This window comes from Callorhinus ursinus, unplaced genomic scaffold, assembly GCF_003265705.2.
Source record: "Callorhinus ursinus isolate GAN/ISIS: 27379988/994484 unplaced genomic scaffold, GSC_fseal_2.0 scaffold1, whole genome shotgun sequence".
NCBI classification, from domain to species: domain Eukaryota; kingdom Metazoa; phylum Chordata; class Mammalia; order Carnivora; family Otariidae; genus Callorhinus; species Callorhinus ursinus.
In genome coordinates this window covers 101,822,886-101,845,770 of record NW_027397063.1, presented here as the reverse complement: position 1 = coordinate 101,845,770, position 22,885 = coordinate 101,822,886, and the positions used below count along the sequence as shown (strand labels likewise).

At 37.2% G+C, this 22,885-nt stretch overlaps 1 long non-coding RNA gene across 11 annotated transcripts in view; it reads left to right on the top strand.

The window, feature by feature from the left end:
- The window catches only part of LOC112822377 (uncharacterized), a 153,516-nt gene that overhangs the window by 25,475 nt on the left and 105,156 nt on the right, over positions 1 to 22,885 (top strand). For 8 of the 11 annotated variants that reach the window (XR_012380093.1, XR_012380094.1, XR_012380099.1 and 5 more), the window contains 2 exons: positions 16,436 to 16,639; positions 17,632 to 17,737. This is a non-coding gene — a long non-coding RNA (uncharacterized lncRNA). Of the gene's footprint in view, positions 1 to 16,435; positions 16,640 to 17,631; positions 17,738 to 18,062; positions 18,295 to 22,885 lie in introns of those variants that run through there. The other 3 variants (XR_012380101.1, XR_012380102.1, XR_012380097.1) reach the window with 2 other exon arrangements.

Here is a 22,885-nt window from a genome sequence, read left to right as displayed (position 1 = left end):
GAAGAAAAAGAGGAAGCTGGCCTGGGGGAGGAGACAGGAGATTGTTTCTGAGGGAGGGCTGGTAATTGCGAGGCCCCGAGGTGGGAGAGACTTTGGCAGCATGAGGAACAGAATGAAGATCAAGCGGGCAGGAGCACAGTAGGTTGGAGGGTGGAGAGGTAAAGGCAGGCAGAGGACAGATCATAACAATGTGACTTTTTTTAAAGATTTGTTTATTTTAGAAAGAGAGCACGAGGCCGGGGGAGGAGAGGTGGAGCGAGAGAATCTTAAGCAGATTCCCTGTTGAGCGCAATCTCACGATCCTGAGATGATGACTTGAGCTGAAATCAAGAGTCTGAGGCTCAACCGACTAAGCTACCCAGATGCCCCATACCAGTTTGAATTTTATGTTTTATGTTTGAAGTTGATATGTAATGAGAAATCACTGGAGAATTTTAATCAGGTGAATGACATTATCTTATGTATTCTTTAAAAGAACACTCTGGCTACTATATGAAAAATGGTGTTTGAGACAGAAGTGGTGCTAGTGGAGAAACCAGGTTAGGAGGCTATAGCTTTGGTCCGGCAGAAGATGGTGGCCTGGATAATGTGGTGGTAATGGGGTAGAAAGAGGGCATAGACATAAAAAATATTTTGGAAGAGGAACTGGTAGGACTTGCTATGTATCTATTATCTTTCTAAGAAGAGAATCTGAGTAGTGACTACATCCCTCACATTGATCTACCCTCTCCCCTTCCCATTACAGAGCATCATGCTGTCTTATAGGCTGGTTTTCCTTGGGTCAGTCAATGGGTGCTTGTCTTAAGATCTGAGCTCAAATGAGTCCTGGCCCAAGATGCAGCTTATGTGGGACAAAGTTATTTCATTCAGAAGCAAGAGCTTTATTTGGAAATGGGTTATAGGTATAATAGTTAATCAGACTTTCTTAGATTCCCCTTTAATTTATCACTTTTTTTTTAAGGGGGGGTGCAGAAGGAGAGGAAGAGGAAAGGGAGAAACTTAAGCAGGCTCCGCACCCAGGAAGAAGCCCAATGCACGGCTCGATCTCAAAAGCCCAAGATCATGACCTGAGCCGCAATCAACAGGTGGTTACTTAATTGACAGAGCCACTCTAGGAGTCCCTAATTTACCACTTTTTAGAATAAGATCTGTCTTTAGTGAATGGTATAATGGCCAAATGTAGAAATCGTAAAAACTTTAAATTTCTCACACAAAGATGTGTGTGAATGTGTTTTAATTAAATTCAGATAAGATATGTACATTTCCTAGGCCAAGGTATTTTTGTTGTTTGTTTCCATTCTGCTGGCTTTAGGCTGCTCAAGCTACACAGTAATTTTGTACTGAGGGGAAAAAAGGCACACAGTAGGCAGGTTGTAAAGGAGAAAGAATGTGTAATGCCAGATGGTCATAAATCAAGTTTGGAAAAAAACAACTAAGAATGTGTTTTTTAATGTCCCTGTCATAGGCAAAAATTCACATATGTTCAAAGAAATCTTGTGAGTGAGAATACCCCTATAAAAATGTTATAAACAGTCTTCAAATTTATTAAGAAGTAACACCTGGAAAAAACATTTTAATGTTTTCAATGAAAACTCACCAAATGTTTGCCTTACTTTTCCAAGACTTAATGTACTAAGCCTTTGGGCATTTATTATCCGTACATTTTGAAGGTGAAGGCCAGTTACTTTAGCTTGAGACCGCATGGGCAAAACATACATTTGTGAGCCGGCACAGTTCCAATTTCATGATTCATTGACCTCTGAAGGAAGAAATCCTCGATTTTATTTCTGTAAAGAGAGAAATAGAAAACATGAAAGCCAGAATAAAAATAGTATCCTTTTAATGTTTTTTTTTCCTCATAGATTTCTGAACGCTCTGTAATGGATACCTTCCATGAGTCCTTAAAAAAGGGATTTTTTTGTTAGCCAGAGAAACTTTCCATTGGCTTTCTTGATTGCCGAAGTTATTAAGACCTCCTGACATGATATGTGCTCGCCCAATAATAACAAACTCTGCATCTAACATTTTAGCTGCATGTAGAAAAACAGCTGAAATCCTATGTTCACTTTGTATTTTAACCTAAATTCCACTTTCCTTCCTTTCTCAAGAATCATTAGTATTTATTACTTGAATCACTATACTGTGTACTAGACTGGAAAAGAAATCTTAGCTAGTTGACAACAAGCTATGCAGGAATCCTCTTCAGTATTTAGTTTTAGGATATTCTGCTAGTGAATGGGAAAATTTGTCAGATGTGGAAAGTTACAGAAGCTCAGGTGATTGGAATAAATGTTGATAAAGGAGGGAAGTCAACAGCATTGATCATAAAATGATTTCTTTCCTCATCCTCCATTCCTTCAGAATTCTCTTCCCTTATCGCTTCTCAGCCTTTTGGCTAAGATCAAGTGCAGAATTCTCTTCCCTTATCCGAAAAAGAATGTTTTGTGGTTCTTTTGTTCTGGTCTCCATCTTCCATTTTCCGGTCCTGCATCTGGCATGTACTTCTTCCCAAGTTCTGCTAGCATCTTCTCCCCTCTATCACAAATTTGCTGAAATCTCAGCACTCCAAGGGAAGCCTTGGAAATGCCTAGATAAACCTCTCCTTTCTCATCCAACTCCCTTGGGTGTTGCCCACACACAGTGTGAATAAGATGATTTCACAGCACAAACCTAGGCTGTCCTAAGCATAAAGGATGTCTGACCATGTGACACACACACACACACACACACCCATAGAACCAGTGACTTCAGCATTATAGGAAATGCTTTTTCAGGTGGTGATTAACCTTCCAATGTTTTCTCTTCCAAAAAAAGCCAGAAAGAAAAAGCAACAAAAGAATTTAGAAGTAAAAAGCATTCCCCACCCCCCAAACAAGCCATTTCCAAAGAGCAAGTATCTGCACCCAGTAGTTTCCTGAGAATTCAATTGAAGGAGGTACAGACAAGTACAACAATTAGAGATATGGGCATATAGACAATAAGACTTATAAGAGAGAAACTGAAAAATCTCTGCAAATGAGTGTTCAAGATGACATAAACAGGAATTCGGGAACAGATGTTTATGGATCAGAACCAGCGCTTATTGATCAGGATGTGGTAGATGATTAGGAAATCACACCCAACTAACAGGAAAGATATTTTGAATTGGACCATGAAAGATTAGGTTCCCTGCTATATTAGCCTCCTATTGCTGCTGTAACAAATTATCACAAATTTAGTGGCTTAATACAGTGGAAAATTTATTGCCTTGCAGTTCTGGGGGTCAGAAGTTTGAAATGAGTGTTACTTGGCTAAAATCAAAGTGTTGGAAGGAACATAGGGCTGCATCCTTCTGGAGACTCTAGAGAAAAATCTGTTTCTTAACTGTGCCAGCTTTAAAGGCTTTTACTAATGCCCATCCTTTATTTTTTCCCATAGTTTCAGCATAGTGTCTGCTGAGAGGTGGCTATTTGAGTGCATGCCATGGAATTGTTGGGGAACGAGACTGAGTAGAGGAAGTTGTAGAGATTCTCCGAGGAGTTTGTTAAGTGTATGGAAATCATCCTCTGAGTTCTCACAGAAATGCTTGCAAGTTACTCAGCAGAATGGATGTTATGGCGAAAGGAAAATACAGGCAAGAGCCAATGTAATTTGAGTTATCACTGTGATCTTTCGGTCTTAAAGAAACTTAAGTTACATGTATGTATTCCATTCCTGAGTTTGAGTTCAGGCATTCTCAGCTAACCTATTCTGTTTTAATCTTTATAAACCCTAAATTCTATAATCCATTTAGATATTGCTAAAAATAATTTCTTAAAAACAAGATTTTATTTATTTGAGAGAGATAGAATGAGCATGGAGAGAGGCAGGCAGAGGGAGAAGCAGGCCCCCCCGCAGAGCAGGGGGAGCCTGATGTGGGACTCAAACCCAGGACCCTGGGATCATGACCTGAGCCAAAGGCAGAAACTTTTTTTTTTTTTTAAAGAGAAAGAGAGAGTACACAAGCAGGGGGAGTGCAGGCAGAGGGAGAGGGAGAAGCAGGCTCCCCGCAGCAGGGGGAGCCTGATGTGGGACTCAATCCCAGGACCCGGGATCATGACCTGAGCCAAAGACAGTCGCTTAACCAACTGAGCCACCCAGGTGCCCCACTAACAATAATTTCTTGCCCCAGATAAATCCCAGTTGAACTTGTTAGTACATAGTGGTATTGAGGTTAAGCAGTCTCTGTAGATAGCACCCCTTATAGAGAGAGTCTAGCAGTTACTCCTGTTTGCGTGAATCATACATGACCTGAATGGCTCAAAAGTGTCATGATGTAAGAGTTGTATTATTCCAGTTTGCCGGATATCAAAAAATATATTCCACCCTTGATTTACTGTTAAGTATTTTCAAATTATATGTGCATATATTCAATTTAGGATTGAATAAAACCATAAAACCATTCATGTAATTTGCATTTTTAAAACTATATATGAAGAACTGCACATATTTAATGTGTACAATTTGATGATTTTAGACCTATGCAAACATCTGGAATACCATCACAAGGTAATAGGCATATGCAACACCTCTCAAAGTTTCTTTGAATCTCTCCCATCTCCCCTTTTTTGGTGGAAAGATGCTCAATACCATTAATTATCAGGGAAATGAAAATCAAATGCACAATGAGATAGAACCTCAAACTGGCTAGAATGACTATTACCAAAAAATCCCCCAAAATAAGTGTTGGCGAGCATGTAGAGAAATTAGAATTCTTGTACACCATTGGTGGGAATATAAAATGATGGAACAGCTATGAAAAACAATATGGAGATTCCTTAAAAAATTACAAATAGAACTATTATATGATTCAGCAATCCTACTTCTGGGTACCAAAAGAAGTGAAATCAGGATCTCAAAGAGATCTCTGTGCTTCCATGTTCATCACAATATTATTCACAATAGCCAAAATACGGAAATAATCCAAGTGTCCATACACAGACAAGCTTAAAAAAGTATATACATACAATGGAATATTATTACTCAGCCTTGAAAAGAAAAATCCTGCCATTTGCCACAACATGGATGAATCTGGGGGACATTATGCTAAGTGAAAAAAGTGTCACAGAAGAACAAATACTGCAGGATTCCCCCTATATGAGGTATCTAAATTAGTCAAATTCATAGAAGCAGGGCATATTTAATTTGTATTTCAGTGTTCCATATACTCATGGATATGTGGTTAAACTTTATATACATGATCTTTAATGTGATGGGAAAATAAGTTTATCATACCTCATCTATCACATCATCTATAATACTGTTAGATAATCCATTGTTAAAAATATATTCCTTTGTGTTGAGACAATTTTTTTTATAATGCACATACTTCTAAGAAAAGTGCCTCATTATGTTTTTGTTAAGTCATATCCTTTATGAATTTCTTAGATGGTGATTACTTTGTAATGAAGTTACTGTGGAATTGTGAATCTTATGTACGAAGGGAAGCACTAATTTAGAGTATTCAAGGAGGAATTCTGTTGGAATATAAGAGGATAGAATATTTCTTAAAAAGCTGTTGATATTTGAGTTGGAGAAAGAGATGGAAAGGAAAGAAGTATCAAAAATGCCAAAGTGCCCATGGTTACTGGAGGATTCCAAAATTCCTGTTCACATGCTAGCATGGGACTTACAAAGCAACAACAGTTGAGGGGCACCAGGACATGGACTCCCTTTAATATCTGTTCCCCTGGCCTCACTGAGATGCTGCAGTGTTGAAGACACACCCCACAGGATGCCCAGCTGTGAGAAGGAAGCAGCGGGGTCAGTGTGGGGCAGGCGGTGAGTCCACCCTTCCACTCAGGGGCTCTGGCGGGGTCTGACTCTGAAACCTTGGTGCTCCTTCCTTGCCTCATGCCCCGTCCCATGTAACCCGCTGGCTCCTGCATTAACCAAGGGGCACCTCGCTTGTATCTGTGCATTTAGCTGGGAACTTACCCACTATAACGGAACTGAATAAACTGTTTATAAATGGAAAAAAAAAATGCCGAAGTGAATAGACTCCAAAGATGGTCTTTGTTTAATAATTTTTCCTTGAGCGTCCCTGGGTGAAGGAGTTTACCATGGTACTTGTTTTAAGAACCAGTGATGTGGTATTTAAAATTTTGGCAGATGAAGAAGCTAATGGTGGTATGGAAGGGAATAAACTTATTTTCCCATCACATTAAGGATCACGCATAAGAAATTTAACCACATATCCATGAGCATATGATGGTATGGAAGGGTGCATTTTTTGGTTTGGTTTAGTATTCATGGGCCCAGTGATTAAGAGAATATCCACAGAAACCCTTATAAAATTGTCCAGGTAATTATCTTCAGTGAGGATTCAGGCTATTTGCTTTCTTTAGTATTATAATTCTTCAGTGCCAAAGAAAACTTTTCTAGGCTTCAGAATTGGCTTTTAGAGAACTAAACATTTTTCTTATGTTATTAAGAGGATAGGTAGGGAGCACCTGGGTGGCTCAGTCATTAAGTATCTGCGTTCGGCTCAGGTCATGATCCCAGGGTCCTGAGATCGAGCCCTGCATCGGGCGGGCTCCCTGCTCGGCGGGAAGTCTGCTTCTCCCTCTCCCACTCCCCCTGCTTGTGTTCTCTCTCTCTCTCTGTGTCTCTCTCTGTCAAATAAATAAATAAAATCTTTTAAAGAAATGACAATAGGTAATTTTGGAGGACACTGAAAAATCTATTTACAAGTGGAGGGAGTTGGGATTATGGTACATGTATAAACAAAATTTATCTCACATAAAAAATGTGAGTTTGTTTATAAAGCAATTTCCATCTTACAAACTGTATTTTAAAAATTCATTTTGAAGTCCATTGTTTGGAACCTAGAATACATTTTTCTCTTAGAACCAAGTGTTCTGTATAGTGGCTAGTTCACACGCCAGTTCTCAAAAGCCTCTTCAACCCACAGCATTCCTGAAATGTCCAAGGATACTAATACCATTAAAGAGAGAGAGAGAGAGAGAGCTTTTTGTACAATATTGCTTCCTGGAAAAATGAGTTTGACTGCCAACTGGGGATTCCTGAATATTTTCTTTCCCCTTACTTTCTGCAAGTCATGCAATGAGAGACACTGTAGAAAGAAACTAATTAGAAAAGAGTGTAAGGACCTGGTCCAGAGCAAAGCATAGAGAAAGCAATTAAATAAAAAAAGGAATAGAGTAATTGTAAGAGATGGAAAATAAATTGAGAGGCTTCTAGAAGACATATAGGAGAAGAGAAAATAATAGAAAATCAGAGAAACAATATTTGAAGAGAGAATTTCTGAGAATTCTTTATATGGAAGAACAAAATACCAAGAGTTGCTAAAACAGTTTTGAAAGTAAAATTACAAAACAGTACATTATAAATGATAGAGATTATAAAGCAATGGTAATCAAATGCAACGATATTGAAGCAGAGCTAGATAAAGGGAATAGAATAAAAAACTAAGAAACATCCAGCTATATGTAGAAATTAGATATAATAATGGAATTGGCATTACATATTAGTAAAGAAATGGCACAATAAATTGTACTGCATGGTTATTCATACTGAAAAGCAGTCATAGCTTTCTCTAACCACAGACGAACAGTAATTTTAGGTATTACATACTGCTACTCAGCTTATAAATTGATGAGCTCATGTTTGTGTAGTAATACCTCTTTGAGGTACTATTCTGCTTCCACAGAACTGTTTAGTAAAGCTGAATTTGCTTATGTTTAGTGACTGCGATTTCATTTCTATGTATTTCACTTCAGGAAATATTGCACTTGTTCAACAAGACTGTTGCAGCATTGTTCGATAGTTAAAAATTAGAGATCTAAATGTACATCATCAGGAGCAGGGATAAATTGTGGTCTGTTGATACAATTGAATATTATACAACCATTACAAATAGAGGCTGTGGCTACAGGTGTCAACAATAACATAATGTTGTAGGAAGCCATTTACTCTATACCATTTATATAAAGTTTAAAAACCTGAAGACAACCATATTTTATTTATGGACAAACTGCAAATAATTCTCACTTAAACTGCAGTGTTTTTAGACTCACCCTTTAGCCTTTGTGGTTAGGCTTCCTCATAAGCACCTAAACTTTTTCTGTAGTAGGGGCTGGTAAATTATGATGCTGTGGGCAGCCCACTTTTTTTTGTGAACAAAGTTTTATTTTAATACAGGCTGCCCACCTTTTTGTAGATAAAGTTTTGTTGGACCAGAGCCATGCCCTTTCCTTTATGTAAATTATTTGTGGCTGCTTTCATGCTGTAATGGCAGAGTTGAGTAGTTGTGGCAGAGACTAGCCCACAAGTTGAGAATTTTTTCTGCTGGCCCTTTCAGAAAAAGCTTGTTAGTGTGACTGACACACGTTAACACCACTTGTTCATCCCAGACCTTGAGCTGGTTGGTCCCTGGTGATAGAATTGGGTTTAGTTGTTCCTGCCCTAGGGGGCTTAGACTAATAGAGATATGAAGTCAGTTCTGTGAAATAGTTTATACTCTGAGAAGGTTATTTAAAACACAATGAAGTGGGAGATAATTTTTTCTCAGATATTGAAAAAAATAAATGAGGATGGTATGTCAGTGTTGTGGGTTTACTATTTTACCTAGATTCTCATTTGTGAGTGTCATCATCCTTTGATAATGAATGAGAGCAAAGAAATAGAGGGAAGGAAAGGCAGAAAAAGAACATTTAGAAGAGGGGAAAGTTGAAAGTATATAAAGGAATGAAAGAAAAGGAATGACCCCCCCTTTTTTTAGTTTTTTTACTTGTTAATACAGAATCAACAGTTTTTGAAATAGATCTTTTTTTATTTTTTACATTTTTTTTTGTTATGTTAGTCACCATACATTACATCATTAGTTTTTGATGTAGTGTTCCAGGATTCATTGTTTGTGCATAATACCCAGTGCTCCATTCAGTACATGCCCTCTTTAATACCCATCACCAGGCTAACCCATCCCCCCACCCTCCTCCCCTCTAGAACCCTCAGTTTGTTTCTCAAGAGTCCATAGTCTTTCATGGTTCATCTCCCCCTCTGATTTCCCCCCCTTCGCTTTTCCCTTCCTACTATCATCTTCTTCTTCTTTTTTTTTTTTTTAACATAATGTATTATTTGTTTCAGAGGTACAGGTCTGTGATTCAACAGTATTACATAATTCACAGTGCAATAGATCTTTTTTTATTAAAGATGTAAAATGGGGGCAACTGGGTGGCTCAGTTGGTTAAACCTCTGCCTCCAGCTCAGGTCATGATCCCAGGGTCCTGGGATTGAGCCCAGAGTAGGCTCTCTGCTTAGCGGGGAGTCTGCTTCTCCCTCTCCCCCCATACCTGCTCTCGCTCATTCTCTCTGTCTCAAATAAATAAATAAAATCTTTAAAAAAATATGTAAAGTGGTCATTTTTTACCAGAAACATTGACTTCCCTAGTGCTGCTAACTATAAATGAAGTGAGTAAGATTTTTCAAATTATTTTGCTTGGGCTTTCATGCTAATATTTTCTGGAACATACATGCCTATACATTGTAAATTTAAGTATGGTTTATTTATAGTATGCCAAATAATGTTTTGAAAAATTCCTCTTTCCTATGAGAGAACCCATCTATTTACCTTAATGGATTCTTTTTTTTTTAAGATTTTATTTATTTATTTGATAGAGAGCACAAGTAGGCAGAGAGGCAGGCAGAAGGAGAGAGAGAAGCAGGCTCCCCACCAAGCAGGAAACCCGATGCGGGACTTGATCCCAGGACCCTAGGATCATGACCTGAGCTGGAGGCAGCTGCTTAACTGACTGAGCCACCCAGGCGCCCTACCTTAATGGATTCTTAAGGTAAAAAAGTATAGATAAGTTGTCATCATAATTCCTACCGTTTTATTTACGGAGTTCCTGAGGCCTGTTCAGTCCTCTGCAGAGCATGTTTAACTCCCTGACTTGGTCAATCATGATTCCCAAAATGGCCAGTAAAGTTGTTTTGGCTCATGTTATCTTTCAAGAGGAAGACTCCTTGTATCTGTCTCCAGAATAATAATATTTTATATGTAATATATTTTTCTCTCCTTTACTTCTCTTTGATCAGGGGTCCCATGTATTTGTTCTCTTGGGAATTTTGTTGAGGAGCTGGGTACTTGCCTTGAACATATGGTTTTCACTCACTATATTATTATTACCTGGTTTTCCATCTTGGATTTTTTTTTCAAATTTGCAGTTATCATTTAAAATCTCAGAACTATGAGATTTTTAGAATTAACTTAGGATAGCAAAGCTTCCTAAAAGGGCATTTTTCTCTTTTCTCTGGTAGAACCTCACCAGGCCAGCAATTTCCTTATAGGACCTGAATTTCTTGCTTAGTTCTATTACGTATAGCATCAAAATGATATTTCCTTAACAAATAGGAAGAAAACTTTCATCTTTTTCTGATAAAATATTTGCTTAAATTCAGTTTAATAGTACTCCTGTGGTTTTTATTAGGCTTCACTTTTTCTCCAACTGGTAATGACCTTCTTAAGGAGGGGCAAGAATGGATCCAGTGAGTAATCTCACAGGAAAGTGTTGTTACATTGGGAGGTAGAAGGATAGGAAAGCCTCACAAGAAGAACAGAAGCACACTACTGGCAGTGTTCAGAAGACCTGCCCCGTGAACCATCCTACTTGTCTGTGAAATAAAAGCCTCAACTCCTCCAGGGCCACATTTATAACATTCAGTAGATTAAATTTTGAAGGAGGATAATACTTGAGGGATTAAACATTTCATTTCTGACCCTGACCTCAGAAAGCTTAGTTATTTAATTTTCTTCTTAAAAAATGTGTTTCATTGGGCACCTGGTGGCTTAGTCAGTTAAGTGGCTGACTCTTTTTTTTTTTAAAGATTTTATTTATTTGACAGAGAGAGAGAGTACAAGCAAGGGGAGTGGCAGGGAGACGGAGAAGCAGGCTCCCCCCACAGAGCAGGGAGCCTGATGTGGGGCTCGATCCTAGGACCCTGGGATCATGACCTGAGCCAAAGGCAGACACTTAACCAACTGAGCCAACCAAGTGCCCCTAAATGTCTGACTCTTGATATTGGCTCAGGTCATGATTTCAGGGTTGTGAGATCGAGGATCCTCCCCCAACATTGGGCTCCATGCTGGGCGTGGAGCCTGCTTAAAATTCTCTCTCTCCCTCTTGCTCTGCCCCTTCCCCACTTCTCTAAAAAACTGTTTTATATTAAAATGGTAAACTTAGAATTTTAAAATAAAAAATGAGATGTTTAGACTTCAGAATGGTTGCTTTACCATTGGTGCATTTGCAACTATTTATACTCTAATGCATAAACTTTGGCATCCAATTTTGAATGCATTATTTTTGTCTTGGCCTGGTGCAGTCCATATAAATAAAGATTACATGATACATTTTTGACAATTTTGGATGAATTGAACCAGTAGATCAATTTAATGCTAGTTTAAATTAGGAAATTTTGTAGAACAAAGTTTATAAAATAATTGATTTACAAAAATGTTTTGTTGAGTTGATTAAAATGTCAAAATTACTTTTGGGGCGTGGGTGTGTGTTTATACAGGAAATAAAAGCATGATGGTTAAGGTAAAAATTTCTAGGGTAAGCCCTGATCTCTTCCCTATTTATTAGTTCTGTGACCTTGTGAAGTCCCTTAATGTCAATAACCTTAATATTCTCATTTCTAAATGGGGTTGTAACATTGTACATAAAGAGCTTGGCATAGTGCTTGACAAACTACAACAGCACAAAAAATGTTAGTTGCTAATACTATGTGACAGATTCACAAAGTATTTGAAAATGGGTGGCAAACAATAAAGCTCTCTATAAATGTGAGGTGCTGTTGCTACATAATTTTCATGAGAAGCATGTAGAATTTCTGTACAGGGCTGAGATGGAAGAACTGTCAACCAATGTCTTTTACGTTGGCAGTGTTTCAGTAAGTGGGAGAAAGGTTAGATACAATAATAAAATTAAAGATGCAGAATATTAATCTAAGCTCAATACAAGTTGTTAGTTTGTTTTAACCTGAGAGCATGAGAGTGAGCAATCAAGAATCAATATTATGAAAATGTATCAAGGGGTAAATAAATTCTGGAGGGTACGATCTTGAAGTGATTCTAACATAGATGAAATCTTGGCTACTTTTGGAGCATGTGTGAGGCAGAGGGGTGTGAATGCAAACTTTTTACCATGATATTCAAGGCCTTCACAATCTGGTCTGGATACCTTTCCAGTTTTTCTTTGCATTATATCCTTCCCTATTCCATAATCCTCACCATTTTTGACCAAGCCATGCAGTTTCAAACATCTTTGTCTCTGTTTAGCCTAAAATATCTTTTCCTCATAATTCAAGTCAACTTGACTTGACATACTTACTCAGCACTAGAAAATCCTGAAGGCTTTTCTAGTCAGAGCTTCTCTCCCCAGGTCTCCCTATCACAATTATTTTATCTCCATTTGTACAAATAAGTTATTTTACTTTGAATTACAGTTACTTGTGTTTCTTATTCTTTTGCTTGAAGGCATCTCCTTGAGGGCAATTTTCTTGAGATCATTTTTGTGGCTTCCGATCTCCGTAACTCCTCAGTGCCTGGCCCAAAGCTTTGCACACAGTAAGGACTGAGAAATGATAGTTGGGTGGAGCTGAAATCAGACTTCCTTGAAGTACTGGGAGGTGTTGGAATATGTCAGCTTTCCCATTGGCCTTAACTGTTGGGGATCACTCTTTTGTGAACTTTGAAGGTGCCAGACAAAGGGACTTTGCAAAAACATAGTACTCTATCACCAAAAATGATAAGTCTGGCAACAGGTATGACCTAATAATTTTGGTTACACCTTTGGCAAAGGGGCATCTTACTAAAAACAGAAGCAGCTCTTTCCTTAATGGTGTTACTCCAAAAGCCTACAACCTTCTGAAATCTGTTTACAAACATTTGCTGAGGGCAGAAAATTATAACACCATAATTTTTAGTAAGTTTATATATATTTGAAGAAACCTATGCATTGAACATCTATGAGCCAGTTTTCTAGTATGTAACATGACATTTCATCAAGACATCACTGAAAATGTATTTAGAAGACTGAATGTCAAATTATGCTTTGTGATTTATAGCAATGAAAATTCACTTAAATGGAATCTTTCATATTCAATTTCTTCTTTAGTATTTTTCCTTTAAAATTTTAGTTTATTTCATCTGTATAAATATACACTTAATTTCCTTTCAAGACTTTTTTTTTAATCACTTATTGCAAGCTAGTATCTAAAAATAATACTTTTTTCCTCGATTGGTTCAACTGTATTTTAATTATTCTTTTTTGGTCTTAAAACAAATATAGACTCTGAGGAAGTGAAGAAATTTGCACTGAGGGGTAAATAAGAGTCAAAATTATGCTAGGCATATGAAATAAGCTTAATGAGAACGTAACAATGTGGAGTTAGTTAAAAAAAAATAAGATCTGTATGGGTCAAATAAACTACAAAGGGAAGCAAATATGTAATACTGAAGGGGAACAATAGAGGAAAATGGCAAAAAAAATGGGCTATGAGAATTGTGATTAAAATAGCATACAAGGTCAAGGAGTTTGGAACGATAAAAGATAAATACTGGCTATCAGTAATTCTTAAAATAGCAGAATATTCCTTTAAATAATAGCCAACTGGGGCTTCTTGGAATTATAACCATTTATCCATTTACCAAGTTCTTTGTTAACTGCTATTTTTTTTTGTTTTGTTCATCCAACATAGATTACAGGTTTCAGAGATGATAACTAGTTGTAATTTAATGTAGAAAAGTAAAATATAAATTTTTTTTAAAAAGATTTATTTCAGAGAGAGGGAGAGAATCTCAAGCAGATTCCCCACTGAGAATGGAGCCAAGGGGGTTGGGGGGGGCTTCATCTCATGACCCTGAGATCATGACCTGAACCAAAATAAGACTTGGATGTTTCATTGATTGTGCCACCCAGGTGTCCCTAAAATATAAAATTTTTAAACCACATCTTGTAGTCAGTAGTGACAGTATATTCTTTTTCTTTTCATGGACACTCACTAGGCAAGGTAAAAACATTTTGAAAAGGAGGCAGCATTAAGGAGGGCACTTGTGCTGAGCACTGGGTGTTGTATGTAAGTGATGAATCACTAGATTCTACTCCTGAAACTAATAATACACTGAATGTTAACTGGAATTTAAATAAAAACTTGAAATTAAAAATAATAAAAAGGCAGCAGGTTTTTTTTTAAGATTATTTATTTATTTGACAGAGAGAGACAGTGAGAGAGAGACAGCGAGAGAGAGCGAACACAAGCAAGGGGAGTGGGAGAGGGAGAAGCAGGCTTCCCGCAGAGCAGGGAGCCCAATGCGGTTCTTGATCCCAGGACCCTGGGATCGTGACCTGAGCCGAAGGCAGACGCTTAACAAGTGAGCCACCCAGGTGCCCCAAAGTGGTTTTATATAGAAACTAACACTTGATCACAGTTTCAAGGAATAAGGAAGAGAGAGAAAGGAAGGAAATTGTAAATTAAAAAAACGGATGTTAAAGTCTGGGAAACTGTCCACTAATAAGAATGACAACTTAAAATATCTACAAGTATTACTCTTTTTAATTTTTCTTTTTTATTATTATGTTCAGTTAGCCAACATACAAGTATTACTTTATATGGGAATATTTTATTCTTGCTTACATTTTTTGGCATAGGTCTCATTTCCCTAATGAAAGTAAAAGGATCTTGTGCATACGAAATCTTTTTATATCCCTTATGTTACCTGATCTGTATCTAGAGAACAGGCAATAAATACTTTGATTTATTTATATATGGTAACTGAGAAGACTAGGAGGAAAAATACTGTGGGTTGAATTATTTAACCAGTTTAACAAATTACTGTTATTTTAACAGAATTTTCGGTGAGTAGATAACATTTGGGTGATTCCCATAGTAACTTAAGCGAGTAGCTCTCCTTGGCTCTACAATTTATGATTGTTTCCAACATTCAGGGCCAGATTATTAATAACATCAATTATTATTAAAAACCTAACTCATAAGCATATTTGCCTGACATTTATGCTCACTAATTTTGTGTGGAATGTATTGTATTAGTCTGTGAGGACTGCCATAAAAAAATACCACAGAGTAGGTGGCTTAAACAGAACTTTATTTTCTAACACTTTTGGAAGCTGGAAGTTCTCTATCAAGGTGTTGGCAGGTGAGGTTCCTCCTGAGTTCTCTCTTCTTGGCTTGTAGATACTTCTTTCTGTGTCCTCACATGGCCTTTTGTCTGTGCATGAGCAGCCTTCCGTCTCTCTGGGTATCCCCCTATTCTCCTCTTTTTATAAGGACACCCAGTTAGATTGGATTAGGGTCCATCCTAATGGCCTCATTTTAACTTAATCATCTCTTTGAAGGCTCTATCTCCGAGTACAATCACATTCAAAGCTATTGGAGGTTAGGGCTTCAACCTAATGAATTTGGTGGGACACAGCTCATTCCATAACATAAGTGTTATGATGTAGTGGCTATTACTGCTTGTATAATTCTTCCTATGAACTTTTGAGTTAGCTTGTTTCATTAAAAAAAAAGTTTTTTCTTAATTTGGTTGGAATGCTTTTAGATTTGTAAACTAATTGAGGGAAAATTAATAACCTAGTGCTATAAATCTTGTATAAGAATAGGTAGGTTTTTCTTTTGATCAAATATTTTTCTGTTTCTCAGGAGCATTGTAAAGTTTTTTTCTTAGAAGTTTTTCATTTTTCTTGCTAATTATCATGTAGCTATATTTTCTTGTTTGAACGTATTGTGTATATTCTCTCACATTACGCTTTTGGAATCATTGTGGTTTTTATTGAAGGCTGTTTTTTATCGAAGACTTGTAGTTTATAATAGTTTTAATGTTACCTCTCTTCGTTTTTCAATTTCTATAATGCTATCATCTGTAAGTAATGTTAATTTAGCCTCTTTTCTTCAAGTTGTATGACACATTTCTTTCTTATTTGTCTAAATGTGTTAGCTAGAAGCCAATTATCATCTTCTAGTGTTTTCCTATTAAGCTTAATGCTAGATTTTGTATTTATAAATTACTAGAGAACATCCATCTGTTGTTATAATATGAATGACTTCAATCCAAAATAGTTGCTAAAATATTTGATAAAATTTAATATCTATCTCAGTTATATATCAATACTGGTCCAGATCTCATACAGTCTTTCTGTGCTCAAATGGAATGCTGTAATTTTGTGTGAATGAGTAGAGCTATTTTAGCTTTTATAAATGAGTAGGCAGGATGGTCTTGCCTCCTAGGCTCACATGGAGAGCGAATTTCTTGTCCCTTGCTGTGTGTATGGCAGATTTGACTTCTATACTTGCATGGTCCCTGAAGTGCCATCACATATATAATGGTTATAGTTCCATCTGGGTTGTAATACTTTAATCTCTACTTTTGCTATAGGTTTCCTCTTCTTCTGCAACATGAATATTCTCACTTTTTTTTTTTTGAGTGTGGCTCTGTACTTTTTAGCATTTTTTTTTTTAATTTCTATTTTGGTGTGGAAGAAGAGAGAGCTGAGTAACGATTCCTTCACCTTGACCCAAGCATCTTGTTCTCTCTGTGCATTGTCAAGTCATTAAGTTATTGTGCAGCTTTTATCCAAAGGTGGGTAGCCCTGGTCTGCCCAAGAATTTTGAAATAAAAATTTCTTCAGTCAGGCCATGTGGAATAGTGAAAAGTCCCTAAGCTTTCAGGCCAGTCAGACTTGAGATTGAATCCCAGCTTTGCAATTCACTTGTTTGGTAATATATTTTAGGGCAAATTATTTTAACTCCATTAATATCGAGTCTACAAAATGGAAATGATGATTGTGATCATTGGTTTAAGAACTAAATAACATAAAATGCTTCTCAAATAATAGAGGTTCAATAAATTTTGTCATCATCTCTTGTTCCCCAAAAATAATTAATTGGAGGGTATATGATATGTAACTACATTTTAATACCCATTTTACATTCTTAGGCAAGTGAAAAACATTTCAAGTCAGGGAATGATTAAGACTAACATTGCTATGTAAAGGTTAGAAATTTACTCCCGACACATCTTAATTATTTTGGAGAATATCTTTACTCATGTTTTTTAAATAGAAAACTTAATTTCATTTTTTGGGGGTGAGTGAGAAATTACTATAAATCTGACTGGAAAGATTAATAATAAAATTATCATAGCCAACAGACATAGGCACTTTAGAATTTGTTTCTTGTATAACGTAGACATGTTAGATTAATGATCCCTAAAGCTCCTTTACTTCTAATATTCTCTGATGCTTCTATGGTAATCTAGTTCATCCCCTTCCTCTTACTTACAAGGAAACTGAGTCCCAGAGAATACAGATTGGCCAAACTACATGTAGTAGTTTGCTAGTAGCAGAACCAAACTGGAAGGCAGTGTTCTTAACTCTTCTGCATATTTGAGGTTTCTCAGAGCCAGCGTTTCTACTGAAGACAGGAAACCCAAAATATTTGTCTATCAAAGAGTTGGCTAAACTTTCCACCATGGCCTGGCAGCAGTAGACATATTTATTAGAATTGTCAGTTCTCCTATTTCTTGATATGGATATACTACAATTTATAATTCTTGGGTCATTTATATTCAAGGATGGAGATGAATGGATGGATTCCTATCATTTCAGAACTTTCACAGAAAAATCTATTCTATAATTTGATGCTGACCAAGATAAAATAGTGAACTAAATCTTAATAGGTAAGTTTATTTACCATTCATTTTGATGTTGCTTAAGACACATTAGAAATTTGTAGATTGGCTAATTCATTTTCATAATATAGGGGGAAGCCAAAATTGCCTCTTCCATCTTTTCTTCAAGACAAAGTCAATGGAAGCATATCTGTCAAAATGTTTTCAAACATTTTGTATTCAATATGGTCTAACATTTTTCTAAAATAAGTGTTAAATAAAACAGATTGCCAAAGTATATAACCTTATTATCAGCTATAAGTGCAAAGCCTAGCAATAACAAAATCTATATATTTTTTCAAATTGATTTTTCTTTTTACTTTTATTCTCACAGCATCCCCTTTCCCCACAAAGAAGAGACTTCCCAATCTGGGAAACTCAAGCACACAACTTTAGAGTGACTTTCTTTCCATCCTACATTTTCCCCCCTATATTTCTATATACACAAACATGCACATGCATACAAATCAAAACTGCTCTTCATAGTTCTCAGCTGGGTGTTTCTCCCATTAAGCTCCAGGACAGAAAGTGCCATATTTTTGACTACTCAAGTTATCACCTGTAGCAACTGCTTGAGAGATAAAAATAAAAATGGATAAATTTCAAAAGCCATGTTTTTACTCCTGGAACATTCTATTTTGTTGACTGCTTCCCAAGTGCATGGACTATGGGCATATACATATTTTAAAAAGGAATCTGTGATTTTACTAAAGATAAATTCTGGCCCATAAAAACTATAGGAAAATATATTATTGTTTGACACCTCTGAATTCATGGCCTTACTTTTAATAAGATTCCTAGCCTAGATTATTTACTCATTAACTCATTCACTCAATAAATATTACTGAGTACCTGTATCTGCCAAAGCCACCATTTTAGGCCTTAGGGACATAGCAAGAAAAAAAATCCTGCCCTCATGAAACTTGCATTTTAATTGAGGGAGTGAGAGAAGATATGAATATATAGTTTGTTAGCCAGTAGTAAGTGTTTTGGAGAAAAGCAAATTAGGGAAGGAAGACTGATGATGGTTGAAGGGAAGATTACAGCTTTCAATAGGGTGGGGGGAAAGGCCTCATGAAGGTGACTTTTAGGAAAGGCTTGAAGGAAATGAAGAAGCCAGGTTTTCAGAATTCTGGGGGAAGAGGGTTCTGCTCATTTGAACAAAGCAGTAACAACATAGATACTTCTCTAAACTTTCAGGCTGATTCACTTTGACAGATATGCTTTTGAGGTGATTACCAAATCATTTGAAGTTAGTTTCCTTCTCTCCAAGGGAATTGCCCAAATGAATGAGAGCTTATATCCCGGCCCTGAGGCAGACATGAACAACCACTGATGGAATTTTAACCTGTAATATTTCCAGAGAGAAGAATTAGGCACATCATGAGATTTAGGGAATTGTGGTGCTAAATGCTTCTCCAGATTTTTTAGACTCCATCATCTTCATTTACTATAGATTAGAAATTCATCTTAATGGTCTGCTTGTCTGAAACAGTGATTCACAGCCCAAATATTAGCCCATCAAAAGAGATAATTCTGAGTTTCTGGTGCATAAGGATTATTAAGCATTTGAGACAAATTTATATATCTATCCTCAATTACATCTAGCCAAAAAAGGAATAAACTGTCCTGTGACAGTTTATTTCTTCAGGAAAGAATAAAAATGTTCATTTTGCTTTGAAACTTTATGATAAGAGGGTACTAGATATTAGCTTGAGTCTATTTCCTCCCCTTGATAAAAGATGTTCAAATGATAAAATTTGCCAACTCTGTGGCTTTGTGTATTCATCCTCCAAGCTACCAGGAAAAACAGACACCTATGAACATTAATGGAACATTAATGGAAGAAAAGTATATGAATCCTAAGTCCAGAGAGAGATCTGTCCTAGCCAGTATTTCCCTTAGAGCTACAGAAGAGACTGAACTGATCTGATAAAGATTGAGGAGGCCTTAAGGCCATAAACAGGAAACTACCTATTTGCTTCCTATGGAAGTCTGAACATCCAGATAATTTGGATGCATCCCATATTTATTAATTTTCAACAGGAGTGAAGTGCTGGAGTCCCAAAGGTCTGGCCTGGGTTTCTTTGGGATAGCTTTTTGAAGGATGGTGCTAATCACTTAAATATATGTCTGAGCTGGGGCACCTGGGTGGCTCAATCAGTTAACCATCTGCCTTCAGCTCCGATCCCAGGGTCCTGGAATCAAGCCCCAAATGTAATTGAGTTCCCTGCTCAGAGGGGAGCCTGCTTCTACCTCTCCCTTTGCCACTCCCCATGCTCTCTCTCTCTCTTTCAAATAAATAAAGTATTAAAAAAAATAGGTCTGAGCTCTTGCATTGCTAGGTGTGGTAGGAAATACAGAGTAAGTCGACCTCTGTTCTGTTCTGAAGGACCTTACAGTGGAATGGTGGATAAGGAAGAGAGGGTGTTTGGATATTTTATTTCAAATAAGAGACTGAAAGCTGTGGAATTTCAGTGGAGAACAAGACTGTCATAACATCAGTTTGAAATGTACACTGAATAGTGTACCTGTGTACCTGGGTTTACATCTTGGCTCTGGTGTTCACTGATTTAGGGCAAATGGCTTAATCTCTCTGAGCCTTGTTATTTCCTCATTTGTAAAGAGAGCCTGCTCTTTTCTAACTTGTAGTGAGGTTATAGGTATTCAAGGGAGTGCAGAGAAAGCACTTGGCATTTTGTCTAGAACAAAGTGGGTGATATTATTAAGAAAGATGAGGAGGGGCATTCCAGAAGCTTGAAGTTAGAGTGCCCAGTGATTGGAATTATGAAATCTGAATTAAAACTGGGTCTGTCATTAGGTAGCTGGGTGAAGGGGAAACCCAGCCTGGGTTGGACATAGTTTGTGGGTAGAATGCTTTGTGGGGTGTAATGATCACTGCCCAGGTTCCTGTGATGTTTTAAGAGCTGTGATTATAATTTTAAAGCCCTTGAAGAGGCAAATTCAGGGCACAAATCAAGACCACTTGCACACACAGGGCAACTTGAAGGTACCATTTGGCAGATATGTCTAGGAAATCTCTAGGAAAAATATGGGCTTTAAAAAGACACTTCCAGGGACTGGTTAGCTGGTTAGCTCAGTTGGTTGGGTGTCTGCCTTTGGCTTCTTGGGTCATGATCCCAGGGTCCTGGGATCGAGCCCTGCATTGGGCTCCCTGCTCAGAGGGAGCCCGCTTCTCCCATTCCCACTCCCCCTGCTTGTGCTCTCTTTCTCTCTGTCAAATGAGTAAATAATATCTTTAAAAACCCTTCCAGGACCTATGAAAAGTTTTTCTTATTGCTTCGTTCAGGACTTTCCATACCTTCTCTTTTCTCCTCCAACTTTTACACTGAGCACTGATTCCTTCCCTCTGCCTCTTCATTTCCAACGGTAGTGCTCTAATGTTCTGTATTGCTCCATGAACTATGTAAGAGATTTATTAGTAAAAATTTCATTGAGTAGGATTACAAGCCAATCTGCCTGTGCATATAATTCAGCTTGAATAACATAGTGAGGGGGGTGGGAGATTGATTATATAATGAAAGAAATTAAAGAAATTATTTGTGACTCAATAGTAACTTTTTTTCCCAGAAACTGTATTTAAGTATTTAGGTGTGTGCACTTCTCTATTAGGAAAAAACTAAAAATATTGAGAAAAAGATAAAGTACCTGAATCAAAGGTCATAGGACTAACAAGTGGTAGAGCTAGGGCTTGAACTCTGGTCTCTTAATTGGCAAAGCCTATCCATGCCCTTTCCAGTACACCCAGCTTCCTTTCTTAGCTTTGGCTCTTGACTTTGATGTTGGGACAGTCTTTTTGAAGATGCTGCTGCTGTATAAGTGTACAATGTTTCCTTGTGTATTTAACTTCAAACACACCCTCTGCATGGCATTGAACCTGAATACTGCCTTTCAGAGAAGGGTTATCTGTTATTAACAGATGTCAGGACATAGTAAAAATAGTCATTTAGTAACTTAACTAACTTCCTTTCCTGTCATTCAATGATTTGTTAAAACTTATATGTAGAGAAGAATCTAGTTCATAGATATTTTTTACAATGATCATTCAAAGTAGCAGTGTTCAAAATGGTGGTTATTTCAATGAGTCATCATCTCCCTCCTTTATGAGAACTTCCTTTCCTCTTTTAGACAGAAATCTCACCTTGCTCCTCGCTGCCCCTATACACTTTGTTCCTCTTTCATAACACAACCACATTGCCATGTCTTCCTCTCTCGATGGGCTATCATTTCCTTCAAGACTGTAAATTCCTCACTAGACCGTAAGTTCCTATATCTTTCATTTGCAGTATCTTAAAGATGGTAGATATCCCAACTATTTACTAGCCTAATTAAGTTCTATGTGCAGTATTTTTAAACTGTTTCAGAGGAACTTAATTTTAACCATACCCAGTTTTTTGGTCAGATAATTCATGGAAAATAAAAAACATTAAAGAACTTGGCCCCAATAACAAATAGGCAGAAGGAAGAGATTTGGCGCTGGGCCAGAGGGTTAGAAGAGAGAAAAGGAAGAATGGAAAGGCTTTCAAGGGGCAGCAAGGTAAAATTTTGAGGCCCTAATATTCTGAATGTCTTTCAGATATTAGGCATAGGGAAATGTGGGTAACTGAATCACTTACACTGGAGTCTTGATGGAACAATTAATATGGTAAAAATGAGGCTCTGGGTAATACCTGCCTTCTCTACCTGTGGATATATAATAGTTACTAGAATTTATTTCTGTGGGAAAATGTGTACTTTTGTACAGACTGTGAAAGGAAAAGCTCAGTTGACACCAATGAGGCTTCATCACCTTTTCCTTTCTCCCATTTTTATTGATTCTGTCAATTCTCTTCTGGAATCACTGAGATGCCCAGCATGACTTTAGATCTCTGGTCCGAACTTGGACTCATGTGCTGCAGTGACTAAAAAATGTTTTTAAAGAACATTAACTTCTTAAAGAATACCAAAAGCATTTTGATATATGGGGGCTGTTGCTAGCAAAGGGAATCAAAGAACATATGGTGAAAAGCTGTGCTTTTTGTACAAACTCTGAGTAGGACTGGACAGGGGAAATTCCAAGGTAAATGAAACAGGCCTGAAGACTTCTCTTAATTCCCTCACCCCGGGCAGCCCAGATAGCCCCAAACATTGCTTTTC